This window comes from Symphodus melops (genome assembly GCF_947650265.1).
Source record: "Symphodus melops genome assembly, chromosome: 10".
Classification (NCBI taxonomy): Eukaryota; Metazoa; Chordata; class Actinopteri; order Labriformes; family Labridae; genus Symphodus; species Symphodus melops.
The window spans coordinates 9,590,297-9,604,863 of record NC_136700.1 but is presented as its reverse complement, the minus strand read 5'-3'; the positions used below and the strand labels follow the sequence as shown (position 1 = coordinate 9,604,863).

The 14,567-nt window shown below is 38.7% G+C and overlaps 1 protein-coding gene across 3 annotated transcripts in view; it reads left to right on the top strand.

The window, feature by feature from the left end:
- aadac (arylacetamide deacetylase) overlaps positions 1-14,567 on the top strand; it is a 67,834-nt gene that overhangs the window by 43,509 nt on the left and 9,758 nt on the right. The window lies entirely within an intron of this gene.

The window sequence follows — 14,567 nt, the reverse complement described above, 5'->3', positions numbered from 1 at the left end:
TATCATGGCTCATTTTAGTAATAATAAATAGTAGAGCATGACCACTTTTAGAGTTGTATAATAAGTACCCAGAGCCTTACAAATTTGTCCGATCAAAGCACTTTTCAGTTCCAATGATCTAGGGCAAATCTGTCATAGATTAGCCTAAGAAGCATTTTACATTCTTCTTTTGCATTTAACAGGACATTTGAATGCTTTGTTTTTACTTTTGTTTTATGCTAACAATGAAAACCACAAACCAGCCATCAATCCAGACACGTTACGGTCAGCATTATGTCTGTTTTTTTTTTAACATCTCATTCTTTTGCCTCCTTTCTTTCATTATAGACAAGATTTCTGTGCCCACAAATCAGTGTTTACATGACTTTTTTCTTTTACATTCTGCTGAAGTTGTACTCTTACTGAATCAGATACATTTTCTCTTATTTTCTGACTTTGACTTCCAGAAATTCGTAGTTAAATTTTTGGAATAATGTTGCATTTTGAGGTGGAAATCTTAAACACACACCCTTTTACTCTAATTTGTGTTCCAATCTTTTTTCACTACACCTTGGTATTGTTGATTGTGTAAGATTTGTTTCCAGCTTTAATATAAAATGATATGCTGTTTTCATGTTGAGGTTACTCATTGTTGCTTTCCTCGTCAACATAAAGTTATTCACTTGTAAACAGAACTTATGAAACTGTACCCTTTGAACTAGAGCTGCAGCAAACGGTCTTTAAATCACATAATGTATGTTTTGGCCCTTCAAATACAACGTGTATGTTCCTCCTTCTTGTCACAAAGCGGCTGTTTCACTGCAGCGACAAACACACACAAACCCATGATGCACAGTAATGTGTGCATGTTCTTAAGCCACACATAAAGACAAATGAGCTATAGGCCCATTTCCCCAGGAATTGTTTTATAAAAAGAGCATGGAGGACTAAATAACTACAGTGTAACCTTTATGTAATATTCAAATGAAGTTCGGAAAAGTTAATTTCAGATGTTTTTTTTTTCTTCAGATGAGTCATTAGCATGGAATGGATATCCTTCCATCAATTACTTCAGGTCATAGGCCAGGTGGGCTTGTGGAATTGCATGTGTTGTCAGTGTTGTTTACTTGAACATCTGGAAAACACCAGCAAATGTGAACAACAACTCTCCTCTTTCACCATGGTGACAACATTTCCTTTCTTGCGTTGATCTGGTGTGTTTCTCACCCAGAAACCAAGAAGTATAATGGTTGGCTCTTGTTACTTTAAATGAGAAGTTACTGAATGTCTCTGTGTGGGACAAACTTGCAATTGTGTTCATTTTTTTGCACTTGATTTACCAACAGTGACACATTCTTGAGGGCTATCAATCCTGATTGCTGTCAGAGGCCTGACAAGGCCTTTGACACGTCAACACTTTGTAAAGTCACTTTCAAATCCAAGCAGGACCTAATTTAATTACGCAGGATTTCATGCCTTGCTCCAAAGTGTTATCAAAATGACTTTAATCTGCTAGCTGAGCAAAAATGTTATTCAAGGAAGACTATCATGAAATCTTCCTCAGAAAGATTTAAGAGAGGGTCAAGTGGTCGAGGAGAGGAGATGATGCACAGGCTATAGATTGCCACAGGTTTTGTGTGAGTGTTTGTGTTTGCTGGGTTGCATGTGCTTATCTTTGTGGCCAGAACAAAGTGATTTGTTTGTTAGTGATTCCACTGATCACAAAGTTGAATCTGGTCCATCCTTTTTCCTGCCAAGAAAACAGATTCTCTTTGGCTTTCATTAACTCCAGATGATTGAGAACTACAAGGGCAGCTATCATTGCTTTATGCTACAATACTTCAATTTAGGACTCCTGGTAGTTTTAAATTAACTCTTATTCAGCTGCGTGTTGTTTGATTTAAGGACATTTCTCATGGTGTCTTTGTTGACAGTGGGAAATGATAAACACATATTGCTCTCCTTCTTCTTTCTACTCTCAGTGTGGACCAAAGGAAGGCTCTGTTGAAAGTCACAGCTAGCTGGTAGCCTATGAGGAATCTGTAGGCACATATTGCACTGGCCTCCGCCTCCTCACACTCACTGCTCGGATATGAATGGGGGCCCACCTTTGTGGGAGGCGAATGACAGGAATACCAGGGTTTGGAAAATATATCACCTTACATGAAACGCTTACAACATCCTTGACATGATTTTCCTCGCACATGGTTTTCTTAGCACATTTTATGTGTTCTATTTCCTTCCATTATATCCTTCACATTTTTCATTTTTTACTTGACACAAATTGGCCAGGTGTATTTGAAGTTGACTTCACAAACAAATTGCCTTGTATTTCAGCAAACTAATTAAATTAAAAAAAACTTTATTTGTCCATACAGTTCAAAGGCACATAGTGCATTAAATGAACAACAGTGCAGGTATACTAAAATTTAACCAGAGATAAAGTGTCAACAAAGGAATATTTAAAAAACCTAAATAATGGAAAAAGTTGATTCCAAAATTGTGGTGTCTTTTGAAGAAACTATGATGTCACTGAAGTTTACATTTCTAACCATCAGGTTGTTGGTGTGTGTGTATATGGTAGGTATGCAACTGTCTCGGTATGTACAGAACATGAAAGGGACTAAGAAACAACAAGTTGTTTTATAAGCATACATTTGTTTGGCTTGAAAAGGAAGGCATTACTAATGCTCACAGAACAGAGGGCTAAGATATCTTCATGATAGCCAGGAGTTTTATTCATCTTTAAAGAAGCAGGAGGAATGTCCATCAGGGTCACTTCTTGATGTTGGCAACTATTTAGTTGACTGTGCAAGGCCAGCATGGGCTTGGTGATATCACACTTTTCAAGATGTTTGACTACACTTATTCCACGTGGGATTATTGGGTTTCCATGTTTTCTAGCTATCCTGTATTAGTATGCTAAGACTAGTCTGAAATGCTAGTTTCTTGTCTGTGGTTGGAGCCACGTGGTACAAATCACTAATGTGTTCAGAACCTCGTTGTCCAAAGGGTTGGCATTTAGTCCTATAGAGTAAATCAGTGTCCTGACTCCTAATGATACTGAATGTGTTTATGTTTGTCAAGAAATGTCCAATGATCTGTCCTAGTAGTGTGTAACTTTGTGTTGTGTGAGTTGTAGGGCGATAGTGGCGGAAACATACAATACATCTGTATTAGTAAAAGAGGCAATGTCATAATTGTATAAAGAGTAAATGATTGGTACTCATCTTGTTTTACCCCTAGTGGCCAGCGAACTGCAGAATCAATGATCTGTTCATGTGTCAGCATCTGAAACTCCTCCCTCCTTCCTTCCCCAAAGGAAATTGACCCTTTTCTCTGAGAACTTATGTCTCTGCTCTCAGCCGGCTTTAGATGCTATGATTAGGACCATGTGTGATGATTTTTGTGGATGAGGCCGTCTGATGATGTGTGAGTCTGTCTGTTTAATGCCTCATTTGCTTTGTTTGACTTAGCTTGACTACTCCAACAAATGGAGCAACGTAGTAGTGATGCACATTAAAGGTGGAGCATAAGAGCTCGTCACAGGTAGCCTACTCTAGTGTAAAAAGAAATAAGAGTGGATGGTAAATTGGTAGGAATACTGCCACCGATATGGCGTTCAGTCACAACATGGATTTTTGCAATACCATGATTACTGCATTATATTTACAAGTTTAGTTGTGGGGCACACATGAGGCAACACTGAGAACTCAGTGATCAAAATGAATGGTACAGCACGTGCTCCCTTGCAGAGTGTCTCTTCCTGGAGCTTTAGCATAAACTTTGAGCTTGAATGGATCTGCATGAATTTGCATCTCCATTTTAACAGCTCTATCTGCTGAACATGTGTTTCAACTGATGATTTGCTTGTCTTAAGTCCAAGATGATTACAAGAAGCAGGTTGCGGCTTTGACTTGCGGTCAAAGGAGCCGTTGTACATATTAAAACTGACAGTGATATTGAATAGCTCTACTAATCGTAGCTCTGTTGGGGCGTTTTCACATAAGGCACGATTGTTTCGTACCGTGCCAGAGCAAGCTTGATCCCTTCTCCCCGCTAGGTCTGTGTTCACATTAGCAACAACGCTCCATGCCCGAGTACACTCGTGTATCTTTGGTACGAGTACAGTATGTTTGTGTTCTGGACTTTGGGGTATGTGTACCCTGAATATGTGTACACTAAGTGGACTTGATTTGAAAGTGTCGAATATATTTTGATGCTTGAGGAAGCAACACTCTCTATTTGTTTTTGGTATATTCAAGAACATGTTCAAATCCAAAACGTATTTTCTCATGAGAGATCTATTCATGCATTGTGGCGTTTTCATTAATTAAATGACATTGTTTTGAAATTCAAGACTTTTTGATTCACTTTGAGTCTCACTTATGATCTTGGACTCATATCAGGGATTGGTACAGCAGGCTAATAGGCAGTGTATGGTTACACTTTTACAGCTTATGTCTTACTAAGAGCCTTCTGCTGAACTGAACCACAGATAGATTGGAATTTGATGTTATTTTTACTCAGACATATTGATGGAGCACTCCAAATCCATCTGGCCATTTGGCATTGACCTAGTCATCACTGATTTACGAACATGTCACCAGCTGTCCTTCGTGTCAGTGAGCATGTAAATCAAAGTTATCGTGAAAACTTTTCGGGCTATATGCATGAGATTCTCAGCATGCTGCTTGATGATTTTATGATGGATCTCTGTTTTCCACCTCTAAGATCAGCAGGATATTCTCATTGTAATGTCTGTAAAGTGAGTGTTTAAACTTTAATGTGTATTGTGTATTTTAGTTTTGAAGTCCAAGAGAAAGTAAAACCACATGGTTGGCTTTTTGCCTGAAACAAGTTAAAACTAGACGAACACAGACCAAAAAAGTCATTTATTTCAGTTCTCTTCGTGTTCTATATGGCCTTAGAAAAAACAACATTTGGCTCTGTTTACATTCATCATGGCTATCTCTTCAAACTTTAGAGATCAGATAGATAGATAGATAGATAGATAGATAGATAGATAGATCAATTGATATGGATTAACGGTACACTGTAACACTTTTTAATTCAAAATGAAGAATTATACGTCAAAACTATGTGAAATAAATTACACACTTAAATTGCATAAACCCAGTTATATCCCACATGTGACATCATGTCAGATGTGGGATATAACTGTCCCCACATCTGACAGGCGCGCCACTTGGGCTATTGTTGCGCACCAATGGTCACATGGGGCCCAGCTCGTTCGGGCCCCAGTGGGAGAAACCTGGGTTGCCCATGTGGGTCTAAGCTAGGGCCCATGTAATGCCCACCTTGAATCCATCTGGGCTTGCCCACATGGGGCCACCATGGAACCCCCGGACAAAATTAACCGGGACCCAGCTGGGCCGCCCAGATAGGGCCCACTCACCAGCCCATATCTGACCCACATGGGCCCCGCATGGGTGTGTTGACAGGGGATGCATCCGATGCTCCAGACATGCATCTTTGCGTGCCTTCTTTTCAGCATGCTCTAACTAAAAAGGGGGGACACAATGAAGGAGTGCAAAATTGAAAATCCTGGAGCCACTTATGTAGTTACACATGTGTTCCCCCCCACCACCCAACTCACATATTTTTCATGTACCACTCCTTTATTGCTGCCTGGAATATGTGACTCAGTTTTAGGGCAACAGAAAGTTATATTTTATTACAAACAGATTAAGTCAAATCCATTAATAAAGCCCAATATCTCAACTGTGTATATGCCAAAATGGATAATCAACAAATACAACACTTTTTTTTTTCCAACACTCCAATGGTTTTTTAGGCACTTGCTACATTTTCTCATCGTTTTGTACATTCCGTTTTTTCCTCTATAGTCAAATTGTCCTCATCTTTCACAACCTCCCCTTCAATCTTGTTGTTGTTTTTGTTGTGACTGGTCGTTTTTGAAAGAAAGAGGCCTGTTATAGTTGGCCGTTAGCTGATGTGCAGTTGTGTGCACAAACGTGTTAGTGCATGCAAATGTGTCTGACCTCATTCTGGTAAATATAAACTTGAAGTTCTACGAGGCTGTAAACGCTTGTGTTTACTGCTTTGTTTATCCCCTTGATTGCAGTGATTAGGTTACCACGGTTACCCCCATTCAACAGTGCCAAAGAAATTGCGTGCACCACATACCCTGCCGTCTGCAATGGATTGAATGGTCGCAACCTGTTGCTCAGTTTTTGGTCATAGAGGTGAACATATTTGTTGGTTTTGTGCTTAAGTTTACTTTTTGAAAAGAGCATTTACAAGAACCAGCCAAATTGAACAGAAGTGTTATTGTGATGTGTCGGGATAATTGCATTATATTGACAAGCAATCAATTCTGTGGTTTCATACTGCAAATTAGATTTGTAAAAAATGCAATGTAAGCTAAAAAACCAGCATTAAAGACAAGCTCTTTAAATTCCCTGGTATACTTTTTACCTTTATGCATTCAGTGAGAAGTAAAAAACCCACATAAGGCTGAGAAAGTCACTACAGGACAGAGGGTGTGACATGTGATCTTGCTGGTGAAGCAGGATTCAGTGCTGCAAAACATCCACCTCACACACACTTTTACTGACGAGCCTTTCCTGGTTTTAGTTGATTTTAAATTGCTACTTGAATTTCTCAATTTAGAAAAGAGTTGTATGTCTTTTATAGTTCTTTTGAACAGATTTTATATTTCAAAGTGGCTTTTTATTCTTAATCTTTGTTTTTCTATTCTATCCTGCCTGTTTTACATTTGTTTTGCTGGCTTTGTATTTTCCAAAAGTGCACTATATCGGATGCCTACCGCTGTGCTCTGCGCTCCCCGTCATGTTTAGCTGGTATTACTCTCAGTGGTTCTAGTTATAGGCCTCATTGACTGAACATGAAGAAAACATGGCAGCACATGTTTCTGATGGTATTCAGCAGAACGCTCTGTGACCCAGGATAGAAAAACAGAAGTGTCTGCTGCAACCTTGTTTTTGATGCCGATCATTTCCATGCCGACAGGTCCCTTGGGCCTTAATGGCCTCCTAAAAAAAATAGGCCATAACGTCAAAGTCATTAGAGGATATCAGGGTCCTGCTGGTAATCCTGTTTGTCCTGCTCTAGATGGCCAATAAATACCACTTCCTGAACAGAATGATTCATAGCCTTTGATTAAAGAAGCGACTGATGTCTTCTGTTGCACTTAATACACAGACTCTAGGAATGAAATCTACGCTCTTTTTTTTTCAGTGCATTTGCATGCTTTATGTGTTTAACACATACAGTGTTGCAGGTGAAGGTAACTCAAGAAAAGTTTGGGAGTGGATACAATTCAGCGATTGGATGGGATTCAAACTGGCCAATATGATGCATGTGGACATAGCAGCAAAGAAGAGAAAATGTAATTACAGTGAGGTAAAACAGCGTGCAGATGAAGCTTGTTCCAAAACAAGGGTGAACCTTTGGTTGACTTTAAACTTTGGACATGAAGTTGGCCTTCTTTTTGCTGGACAGGCAGCTGCTAAACATTGGTGTTCAGCTCGTGCTAGGGTGAAAAATTATGGCTTTCTCTACAATTGTAATGTGCATCACAGATAGCTTGCAGTGTAGCTACAGGCAGTCAGTATACACGCTAACACCCTGCTTGGGCCTTTACTTCTGTAGGTGATGAGCCCAGGAGGGGGAGCCCAATTTGAATGTTGTGTTTACAAGCAAAACAAACATTTTTACTGACTCGACCTTTAATGCTGACCCCTTTTGAAATTTCCAACCTACACTTCTAAAATATTTATCTGCAAGTGAGGGACCTGTAGAGTAAATCATTTCTCCACAGTCATGGAATGAGCTCACAGTGTCTCAGAAGAATCCAGAGAGCCTCTAACACATGTGGCTCAGTGAGCTCAGTTGTCCTCAGCACTGGCCAAGTTTTTCCATCACAGAGAGAAAAACTGACAACTTTACAAGTCTTACTATCACAAAGCCAGAAACTACTAAATTCACAAGTCTGAAGCAGGAAGAGATGAGTCTGTCTGTTATCCTCCGTGGCCTTATACTTTTTCTGAGCATTAAAACAATCTGACAACTCACAGTGCTGCATTGTTCAGTTTAGGAAACGATGCAAAAGACATCAATATAGAGCCAAGGCACGCTTCCATTTTTTCATCCTTAATTGAAATGGATAAAAACTTTATTCTGATGACTTATTTTTAGTGTGGGGACTATTTCACCAGAAAGAAACACCATACTACCTTTGATCCACTGCCAGTCTTGCATGATAGAAAAAACATTCTGTGGATTTTAGAGCAGCAACCATCAGACAGTCAGTGGTGAATTGAGGTTACATCATGTTTAGCTTGTGATGACATTATGCTTAAACCTGCTGAGCTTTAAGTTGCAAGACACCCATTACTTACGAAAAAGTCGAAATAGGAATATAAGGATGATTATTTTATTAAAAAAACGATTGATCTCACAAGCACGACTGTCTGACAATTTGGGAAGTGCTATATAAACTGTGTTTCCAGTTTGTTTGTTTTTTAAAGTACAGGAGCTGCTTAACATTTTTGACTTAATGGTATATTATATGATTTTAACAGTTGATCTCGAGTACATGTTGCACTTTAAAACCAGTCTCTCATTGTACAGCTTCCCCTCTCACATAGTTTGTTTCAGCCCTTTCTATGCTGATCTCCATTAAGATATGCAGCCCAAACATTATACAGTTCTTATTTCTTTGAGGTATAGTACCAAAATAACTATTATTGTATGCGTTTGTAAAGTCAGTTGGTTCTCCTTATCCTGTACTTCTGCACCAAAACTCTGCCATTTCTCTCATCTCACGTGGTGGCTGTGCTAATGTTTGGACAGGTCGGCGTTACTCGAATTTAACATGTTTGAGCCTTTAAGTGATACACAAACAAGCTGAAGGACACACAGCCCCGTCCTTTATGAACACAAAGGGGAATACAACAAGCCAAAGAGGGAGTTAAAGTCTCTTTATAGAAAGGCATTATTGAGTTAGGACATATTTGATCTCTGCTTTATTAATGATTACAATGGCATATATTATTCATTTAACTAGAATCCCATTATTTAAGATACACAGCAGTTTAAGTTATGTCATGTTAATTCAGAATAAAATGAAAATAACCTGACTATAGCTGCAAATTCATCGAGCTGAGGTTCAGTTATGTTGCACATGTACTGTAGGTGTGTCTGATCCGATTGGTCTCAGTTCTCTTGTGTCATGACTCTGTTTTTTCCATTTGCAAAACTCAGACAGACAACTAGGCTGTTCAAGTTCAGCCTCTGAACAGGAATCAACTTTGAAACCTAACCTGTAGAGGGAAAACACAAATGTCAAAGCAAAATGGTAAAGTCATTAACTGTGGCAGTTTATGTGTAACTGCATGTTTTATTCATTGGACACAACACACTTTATCTGTTTTCAGAATGTCTTATGGACCAGTTCTCTTCTGACTTTTGAATGTTTATTGATTTATTTGTGAATGTTTTCTTTCCTCAATTTTACCTTTGACCTTTCACTTGTAGTTGTCAGTAAAGCAACACGCCATGCAACCTTTAGGGTCATAAGAGGTAATCACAACAGAGAGGGGATGCTGATTAAGAAGTGGATGAGTCTTGAGGGAGGATATGTACAGCTTAAGAGTCACTGATTAACTTCACATTGCATTAGGGCAGACAGCCAACTGTCTTCACTCATTGGAGGGATCTAAAACATTCTGGATATGCAGTTTGTTAAATAAAGCGCTGTATGTTTAATGTGGGCAAGAACACAGAACATTGTTCATGAGGTGGTCTTGAAGCTTCTTCACTTCTGATCCACTAACCTGCACAGGGAGCATATGGGGATATTAACATGTTTCCTTTCACCCCAACACTTTGTAGAATATCAGTTATGCTCGTATATCTATTAAATGGGGGTTTTCATGTGAGTAAAAACTTTTGAACCAAAGTCGAACCATTGAAGGCTTTCAGCATTTGATCAAGGTCACAGCACTCCCTGCTGGAGAGTAAAGCTCAATACAGATGGACTGAATCAAGTCAAAGGCTTCCTCCTTCAACATGAGTTACATAAATAGGAAGGAGCAATATACCACAACTGCTTTTTGTCTTCCTGATAGATATCAAACTTTAAGAAACTGTTTTAAGCCTTACATCTATTACTGGTGTGTCCAACTGTTGTGGTGATAAAGTGTGCTGAAAATACAAGAACTGCTCAATTAATTATATCTGTACAGTATGTTTTTCAATGTTTTTCATATTTGGATTAAAACAAAAACATCAATAGAGATATTCTTCTATTTGGAAAACGTTTATGATGATGATGATGATGATGATGATGGAGGGTAGATTACTCACCTTTAAAACATTTTAAAAAACAACATAGCGTGACACTGCATGAGGCGAAATACCAATACTGTTATAAAACCAGCATAGAAATATTTCCAGTACAAAATCATCCATGCAGTCCTGAAGATAAGAGGACATGATGAAATAGTCTGATTTAGTATATCGGTGAATGAATAAAATGTAACATTCCTTCAGTAAGACATCTCATAATAAGGCTCTGAATCAAATTGTGAAATCGAAGACTGGCTGGCAGAATAAAATCTAAATTAATAAAACAAGACTTGGTTGTCAATAGGCTGCTTACAGAATTTAACCTCTGCAGCGATTGGACAAATTGTTCATTGTTTGCATGTAGTTATAGTTAAAGCTAGCATATAGTTTAAGGCAACATTATGCAAGCTTTCGAATATTTGACTACAATTAAGCTGTTTGTCAACAAACTGACAAAAGACTGAGACTTTCTGTATCCAACTCTTTCTTTACTAAGCCGCCTCTGTGTCAATGAGCCTTTTACACTCTAGGCTCCTGCAACTATGTCATTACTGAGAAGTACTTAAAGCGCTCACAACAAAAGGCGTTACACACTTAACACACACACACACACACACACACAAGCTGCAACCTATAGGTACATAATGTAAGAGACCTCTAAATAACTTGACTATGTTACTACAAAATAGAATGCTGGTTGAATTACCCCCCCCCCCCCCCCCCCCCCCCCCCCCCCCCCACACACACACACACACACTTACACCCATGTTCCTAGAAACCAAGGACGTCAGAAATAAGTGGCAACGCCTTTGATCTTAAACACAGTGGCCTTGTCAATTTGTAACCAAATGCATATCCCCTGTGGTATCCTTGTGTCTGGTGATAACACAGGAGAAAGTCACATGGATTGCGGTGAGAGGCCAACATTCTTATGACAAAAGTGTTGCATAGGCAGCTGCTGATAAAGAGCTTATCCACTGCTGTTTCCTACTCCAGGTCTCATGATCCTGAGGCCCAAATAATAAAGACGTTATGCTCGCATTGGTTGCTTCTTGCAGGGGAAGATATGGCAAAGACAGGTGAGACACTTGATTTAAACGGTCCCCTAATTTATACTCCATTAATCACATGAAAGTTACAAGACAGGTTCAGTATCTGTCCGTATGTTAATCGTCACAGGTATGAGTGGGGTGAATCAAAAAGGGCCAAATGTTGAAATCTTTTTACAGAGTAACATCTTCATTTGTCAGGCTTTAGTTACAAAACAGAACCAAAAAAGTGCCCACATACAATCTAAGTTCATGGTAGCTGACACCTAATAATGAAGATCTGTTTTTTTAAAACCATACTGCCTTCAAAGTCCACCACATTCATTGATTTTTATTTCATAAAGATCTGATGAGATTGACCATATTCCTTATAATCTCAATCCTTACAGTAAACTTCCAGATAAACGTTAGATATGTCAGCCAAGAGCAATGTTCCACTTCTGAAGAAGTACATTTTTAAATGTATTGTTCAAATAAATACAAAACAAATCTTTACATTTTCCCTTCGCAATGGAACCTTGTAGACATACAGCAAACATTATGGACCATTTTCTGCTTTAGAATGAGAAACACTTGACAGCTGGGGAATATTTATTGCCACTGATATTGCACTTGAAGTATTTACTTACCCTATTGTATTGTTATGCTCCACCTTTAACAGTTGACATGATCACCCTCATCAGGTCTGGTTTCACTCTATTGTATTTGACAGTTAATGCTAATCTGCTTCTTTAATAGTTGTGCACTTTGATGACAATCACCTTAACCACTCCTGGTTTCACCTTATTGTTCTGGACATTTAATGCTGGTTTCACCTTATTGTTTCGGATAATACAATTCTAATCATTACTCCTTTATTTTTTATGGGCACTATATATGACTCAATCTGCGTCTCTAACTGTCTGCATTGACGGTTTAATGTCTGTTCTCCCACCTCTGGCACTACCTCCACCTCAAACACCACTGTACATGCACAAACAACACAAACTTCTAGAAGGTCAGCACTTTGTTTCTGAGGCTCTTTAACTGTTTACAGGTCTTAGCACATGTGTTTTCTCTCCTTTACAGGTTGTGTACATTTTTGTTATATAAGCATGAGTCTAATGTTAGTTGCACAGGTTTAATCTGTAATTATGTTTACTCTTAGTCACATAGGGGGCTTCTAAATCGTGTTTCGGGCTTATTGTATACAGAAGGGAGGGGGGCAGCGGTTGTGTATTGTAACTAATGTCTTGTGTCCTGCATGTATTGTATACAGCAACTGGATGCCTTGAATTTCCTATTTTCTGTCTGTCTGTCTGTCTGTCTGTCTGTCTGTCTGTCTGTCTGTCTGTCTGTCTGTCTGTCTGTCTGTCTGTCTGTCTGTCTGTCTGTCTGTCTGTCTGTCTGTCTGTCTGTCTGTCTGTCTGTCTGTCTGTCTGTCTGTCTGTCTGTCTGTCTGTCTGCCTGTCTCTATCCTATTCCCTATATCCTATTCCCATATTTATTCATTATCGATCATTTCCAGATTTTGGCTTCTAGACTGTTTACAGAGAAAAAACATCTTTTTCATATGAAGGATTAGTACATTGATGTTAACGCCTGTGCTGCTTCCCAAAGAGGATGCTGTGAATACTTCTATACTAACAACAAACTTTGTTTAAAAAAAACACGAGTTCGCTTTGGCATTGAAGCTGCACCATGTTAGACTCAACAACACAGCTCTGACCGAATCAGCTGTTCTGGTGATTTTCACTGCCTCATTCACTTAGATCCAGCTTCTCCTCGACGTCATAGGCTTATTCAATATTATTGTATTCTTTTGCCACACAATGGCTTAAATTCCAGTAGGTAAGATGCACAAACACGGATTTGGCAAGCTAGTCTAGAATAGATTGCTTGTCTTTCAACCATGTTAGTGTTAACCTAGGAGAGAAAACTAAGCTACAATATATTTTTCTGGGAAAAACAAGGCGGTCATGCACAACTAAGAACCCCACACTCCCTGACTTAAGTAGCTGACACTATGATGCAAGTCCATTGTTAGCTGTGGTGAATCATTGTCTGGGAAAAAGCCTTAGTCATAGCATTGACAACCTGTTTAGTTTTAACTCATTATATTGTGTAATCAAATTTACCAGATATCTGCTGAATGAGGTTACCACCACTTGGTACATATAATTTTATTTATATACTTGCTCATGCAAGTATATAAATTCACTTAGAAACACTTAATACACTTATAATCACTTAATATAAATTCACTGTGCATTTGTCATTTCAACGGATTTGACCTCAGTTAGCATATAGTAATAATTATGATTATGAATGTTTATTCAAGTGAATTACTCTTGTACATTGTTCATTTAAGTGAAACTGGCAAAAAAAAAAAAACACTTCCCATACCGACCTCATAAAGCGCTGGTTATGTAAAAAACAAACAGAACATGGTGTAAATCAGGATGGCCCAATGCATAATTAATTTGGTTGGACAAACATGCAGGATGGACCAACAGCAGGAGGCAACATGCCAGCTCATAACTGCACATGGACATGTTGTAGCTCTGTTTATGTTACACAGCTTCTAATGAAAGTCAGGGGGGTGTTGGCTGGTGGAACCCACCCTGGAGGACTGGATATGAACACAATGCGTCACAAGTAACTGAGAGCATATTGTCATCTGGTCAGCTTAATACATGACATGAAGAAGATTTAAAACGTGTGTTCTGTCTTGTCCTAAAAGTCTGCATAATTATTCTTGAAATGTCTATGTCCATATAGCCTGTGAGTTAAGTCTAGTCTTGCTTCTAGTCTAGAAGCATCACAAAGATCAAGGAATCACAAAGATGTCATATTTTACTTGTACTTTCTTTCGTAACAGTGAAACACAAAATGACTGCGGACTATCGGGACTGTATATGATATATTTACTTTTTCCACAAAGTCTTACATCAAATGTAACCTTAATTATAGAATCTTTTCATCAGAATGAATCATGCATTGATATTTTGGTAGACATGTAGTTATTTTAAATAGAAACTGGGGCTTTTTATGCCTTCAATTTATAGACACGACAGTGGATGGTGTGTGTGTGTGTGTGGGGGGGGGGGGGGGGGGGGGGGGGGTGTACACACAAAACTGTTGATATTGCTTAATTGCACTGTTCAGATATTTTAGCTGATGACAATAATAAGAATTATA